This window comes from Chrysemys picta, chromosome 7, assembly GCF_011386835.1.
Source record: "Chrysemys picta bellii isolate R12L10 chromosome 7, ASM1138683v2, whole genome shotgun sequence".
In the NCBI taxonomy this organism is placed as follows: domain Eukaryota; kingdom Metazoa; phylum Chordata; order Testudines; family Emydidae; genus Chrysemys; species Chrysemys picta.
This window is the reverse complement of record NC_088797.1, coordinates 69,711,580-69,717,579: the sequence shown is the minus strand read 5'-3', so window position 1 is coordinate 69,717,579 and position 6,000 is coordinate 69,711,580.

Below are 6,000 nucleotides of genomic sequence, written 5' to 3'. Positions count from 1 at the left end.
AGCTTTAAGGTTCATAATTTAAGGACTCCAGGAAGACAAGGATGGTCTTGCTGTTAAGACACTGGGTTGGATCTCAGAGAGACCTGGGTTTATTCTGAGCTTTGACACTGGCTTTCTGTGTGACCTTGGACAAATCCCTTAACCTCTCTGAGTCTCATTTCCCCATCTATGAAATGGGGATAAGACCTCCATTCTCCCACACTCTTTGTCTACTTCGATTGTAAGCTCTTTGTGATGGGGGCTATCTCTCACTATGCATAAATACAGAGTCCAGTACACTGACGCCCCGGTTCCAACGGGATCTCTAGGTGCTACTGTAATTTAAATAATAACTGAAACAGACTGCGTGATCATAAAGAGTAATAAATGCACACACTGTTGTGTACATGATGTAACAATATGCATTGTTTTTACAGTTTTGAACATGTGTTTAGTGTTCGCGAACACAAGGGAGTTAACAGGGCCACGGGTTAGTGGGTGAAGACAGGCATAATGTCATTTCAACAAACATTTCACACTTAGGGTGTGGAATATAGGGTGTAACTGAGCATTGGGTGTAACTTGAATGCTGGATCCAAGTTACATCTTCTGCACCTCTTTATAGCCAGCCCTCTCACACCCGGCTCACACACATAACCATCCAAGTGTGGCTGCACAGCCCTTGATGTGCTCAAGAAAAACAGATCTGAAAATATTTCACCCATGCACCCAAGAACATTGGTAATACAAAAAGGAAGCATTGAAAACTTTCTGAGAGTTTGGCAGTATAGCCCTGTCCTGTGACAGTCTGCAGCAGTGTGGTTATGGGCTGGCATCCCGTGACTCTTAATGTACAGAGTTACACAGCTCTTTCAGAGGACTCTTTGCACTTTATTTGGCCTTGGCAATTATCAATCTAACAGCGAAATCACTTCCAAAAAAAAAAAAAAATCCTAACCACAGACTGACTTTCAACAGGAAAAAAAAAATCCAAGACACTGCCTCATTTGGACCCCGTGCTGGTTAGCACTAATGTACAATTTATTACTCCAGCAAACCCTAAACATTAGCAGCTGCCTTCTCATCGCACTCCTCCGTCTCTCAAAGGACTCCCTCACATCAGCTGTGCCAGTGGTGGGGCTGGATTAGTGACTCCTCTGAGGTCCATGCTAGGCCTTGTTCAGAGCCCCTCCTATGGGCTGAGGTCCCACTGGAGGCTCATGTTCCAGCTGACACATATCACAAACAGATTACGTCTGGCTCTTCCAGTGGCTGTTGTTAGAGAGACACCAGCGGCTCTACAGCTTCTCTGGAGGATACTGCAGTGAGTAGGGGATGAGGCAGGGGTGGATAGAGAGAGCAGGAAAACCACAAAACACTTGCGCCTACTAAATATGATTCCCACTTGGTAATTTTAGCAGCTGTTGTGTCCCTCTGCCCAACCTGCTGGATACATTTTATGTAAGAGGTAAGTGAAAATGAGAATTGTGACAGGGTTTTTCCCTCAACCTCTATCTCCACACATTTCAATTTCTCAGTGACCTCTTCTCAAAGACACACAGCCATCTTTCCTAGCCACATATTTTTAGTCCAGGTGGGTGAAAATAGCTGGATATTCAAACTCATGTCTCTCAAGTGTGGTTGAAAACAACGACACTTGAGCGTTAGAATGAGCTGAACAGCTGCTCTTGGCTTGTCCCTTCTCCCCTCCCTCCCCTCACTTAACAGGAAATTTCAGTTTTAGGTGTTAAGACTGGATACAAATGAACAAATTTGGAGCTTTTTAAACATGGGAATGAATAACTGCAGGCCAAATATATAGCATCATATCCTTATTGTGGTGCTTAATAATGGAATCGGTCTTCAAAATAAACAACACAGAACCATCTAGGTCAACGCACTTGGATTTATTTTCTGCTGGTAACCAATGCTAGCTTAAATAGCTATCTCCAGGTTTATTTCTTGTTGTCTCTTATCTGCTCTCTCTCAAATCCATAATACTTCACAGAAGTGAGGAAGATTCCATGACATGTCTGTTATCAATGTTGAGCAGCTATATGTAAATATAGATAGAGCCTACATGGCAAGTATATAGCAAGAAATCCAAGATATAGTCCCCTGTGCTACAAAGACTAACACGCTTGCTTAACTTGGCTCACGGACATCAAGGCTTCCACACAGCTTAAGTTCCAGCTTCATCTACTTGATTTGCCAGGGAGCATGTCATGCCTAGCATGCTGCACAGCTCCCAGGAACCTCTAGTGGCTAAATGATATGCTACATGTAACCATCATTACCAGTCTCTTCTTGTTCAAGTTATTATATCCAAGGCAACTTATCTGTTTTCATCTACCATTCTGAACAAAAGGGGAGTGGGGGCTGATGCTGAACCATTAGGCTGAGTGCTCGGATAGGAATCAGGGGGTTCCTGTTCATTCCCCTGAGAGTTGGGCATCCTGCTTGGAACAGGTATCTCTTGGAAGTGGTGGCGGTCTCCCTCTCCAGTGAGGACTGGATATCTGAGCGGAGATTGACTTGCACATAACCCAACTCTTCCAAAACTGGTGTATGTTTTCAGCCAAGAAACTGGTTTAAGCAGAGCATATACAGCATGTAAAATAGTTTTCTACTAAGGACAGTAACTGAGCCTATTATTCACTTATTAAACTAAGAGGAACTGGCTACAGGGGGCCAAAAGAGCACTGTTTTCAATGCCCTTTGGTCGACAAGGTAATGAAATCCTAATGCATAGCTACACTTCAGCTTTGCTACCGCTAGAACTGCACACCTCAACCCACTGGCATGTTTTACACTGCCTCCCTAATGAGTGTATATGTGCATAGGGGCATACATTGTGTATACACACACACACACACAGAGAGGGAGAGAGAGAGATTGAAAAGCCAGAGATTTTCCTCCTAGCTATTTCTTGCACCTTTTCCCCAAAAGTTTCTGTTTGATGTAAATTATGTCAAATCTCAATAACCTATTCCCCCACTTTAGGGTGAGTGTGGACCAACGTCTCAGAGCTCAAGAACTGTCTCCTTGATATTCTGCCTTAACAGGATTTGTTTGTCTATCCCTCCTCTGCTCTGTTCAATGTCACTTTCACAGCTGTAGTACCAAGACTCCTGAGATTTTAGAGACAGGATGGAGAGACCTCTATAAGAGCCTGAATCTCAGACCGAAAGCCTGGCATTATGCAAGCATGGGGCTTAAAGGCACACACATTAACACAATCACAACAATGCTACAGTTCAGATTGTGATGTGGTTTCTACTCTAACCCTCTCCCGTACACACTACAAACTGCATCTATTTGTAATCCCCAACAAGGCTACATAGTGCAGCTAGGCTTGTATAAGTAAAACAAAATGCATTGCACATTGCTAGTGGAGAGGAAGAACTGACTCTTGAATGGGTTATGCTGAGGGATGGGGTGCAGTTAATTTTGTTTACATTCAGTTTATCATCTTGGATGTGTTGCACTTCCAAAACAAACAGTTGAGACCTGGGACTTTTCCTAGAGCCTTATTGACTGACTAGGAGCACTGATAACAAGCAGCTTTGCTTTAGTCCGTTTGAGCTAAAGCTGCTTGAGTTTTCTTTCAAACAAACAATAATGTGGGGGCAGATTCATCCCTGGAGTAATGCCCCTGAAATCAGGTCCAAGACACAAAAAAACATTTTGTTTCCAATACCAAGAATGGCCCAGGAGCTCTCCTGCTTCAGCCCAGATACATTAGCTACTAATAACTCTCTACAATCAGGCTCCATCCGGTCATGTGATATGACCTCATCCTACACCATTCACCCACATCGCCCATGACAGAGAATGTTCCAATCCCCCCATTTCCCTGTTCTTTACAATGTCCACAATAAGCTTTCCAATCACACCTGATGCTTCCCCAAAGCCTCTGCCCCATCCAAAGCTTAAAGCTCACTCCCAGTTAGGCTCCCCTGGAACCTCCGCCACCCTGCCAAATTCCAGAGTCTCATCTTTAGCTCCTTCTCCTAAATCACATTCCTTCCAATAGATTCTCCTTCCTAGAGGCTGGGTTTGTTGTTGTTGTTTTTGCCAGAGTTGAGGTCAATCCACTTACCTTCTTGCTGCCACTCCCCACACCACCTTCTGCTTTTTCCATCGTGCTGGGCCTTCTCCGTCCACAAAGCATTGCCATCGTCCAGGCCTGCGTCTCTGCCATCTCCCACTGTTGGTGGCATCATGATGCAATATGGGGAGGAGACATCTTGTAAAACAAGAGCATACTGAACACCACTAAGACATGAAGGTGGGAGTGCCCCCTCTCTAGGAGTTGGGTGTGAGGTAAAGCCCCATTTGGGGGGCATGTCAGCAAAGGGAGTAACCAGTTTTAATACAACATTTCCTGTCCATACTTTCTTTTTTCAGTTGGCTGAGAAACCTCTCTGCCTTTACTCTTCTCCGTGTTCCTGTAGGGAGGAGCTGCTAGACTGTACCTCCCTAGCATCAGCTGAATGGCATCGCTGTTGTAATTGCTATTTGTTAAGCTCTCTGGTAGTATGCGTGGCACTGTATAAAACAGGGTCCCTCCCCCCAGAAGAGTTCTCCTAATATGCTAAGGCTATACTAACTGCATTGGGGAGGGGCAACATGACTCCGGGTTTGGGAGGTTGTCCTGGCCTTTGGTCTACAGGAGACTTACTGAAGAAACAAGAAAGAGAAATCCTTCAAGAATGAGGGGTTTTGACAGAACAGATGCAGAGCATGAAAGCCCAAGCTAGCTCATCTTAAGCACTTGGGTGTCTGGAGCTGAGGTTTGGTCAGGTAACAACTATGTGGAATGGCTACCCCTGAAGGGAGCTCTCAGCCCTAACTAAAAAAAAGCACTCTATGCTGGCTCATGGTAATTGGTGCCTGAGGTGAGGGTAGCTATGTCACTTCTCCCTGCACACTGTGCCCCTCCCTCCATCCCATGGCCTTCCCTCTTTCCAGTCACACCTTGGTGCTCCCCTTCTAATCCAGCTGTTGACTCGTTCCTGTGGTACGAGAGAGAGAAACCCACATTAAAAGCTGGATGAGTGTCTCTGTCTAGTGGTTAGACCTCATAGTAAGGTTTGTGAGTCTAGTTACTGCCTCTGAACTAATGTACCTGGGTGGGGGTCCTTTAGCTCAAACACTAGACACTCATGCTTTTGATCCAGAGGACCCATGTCCAATTCTCACTGTTGATCCACACAGGAGGTGGTTACATGAGCAATGTTTATGCTGCTGTCAGTGCATCTGATTTATTGTGCTCCTGCTGATTGGCTCTACGGTTATTGGTAATGGGGGAAGGGAGCATGAAATGGACCTCTTGTTGTGAAAGAATCTTGTGCAGTCTTTTCCAGAGGATTTAATGACAGCATGATGTCAGGACACCATCTCACAGTAAGAGTGTACTAGAAAATGGAGGGAATTCTCAGAAATGTCAGTTAAAATTAGAGAAGGCTGAAGGGGTGGTTTTCACTAGGACTTTTTAAGATTTTCAGCTGGGTTCCAGTTTGAATTTGACAGTGCCAAAATGCTGTGGGATCTTCTAAAGATTTTGGCCCAAAGTTGCAGAAATCTTCTGAAATCAGTTGATCTCACAAGACTTCTGCCATCATGAATGGTGAAAAATCTCATAAATTCACCTATATTGACATGGTGCCTTCCTTAAAACCGGAACTGGGAATTAGGCTCTTTCTTGTTTTGGATCAAACTCCAAACCAGATAGATTGAGATCTGGGGATTTCAACTTTAACTCTTCCAAGATTCAAAGGGTTGTAGATTTGAGACTCTAGTCAGAACCCATCTAGTTTTAATCTGTGGAGAAGTGCTTTTTACATTAGGAATTTTCAGAATGCAGAACTGAGCAAAGTGGGTTCTCTTTTAAAATCAAATAAAGTGATCATTGCAAATTTGTGTAAATACACTTTGCTGAAAGTCCTTAAATACTGAAGTTCTGCCACCTGCTGAAATCCCACAGGATCATAAGAGAGAACAATAGTTACGTCTTGG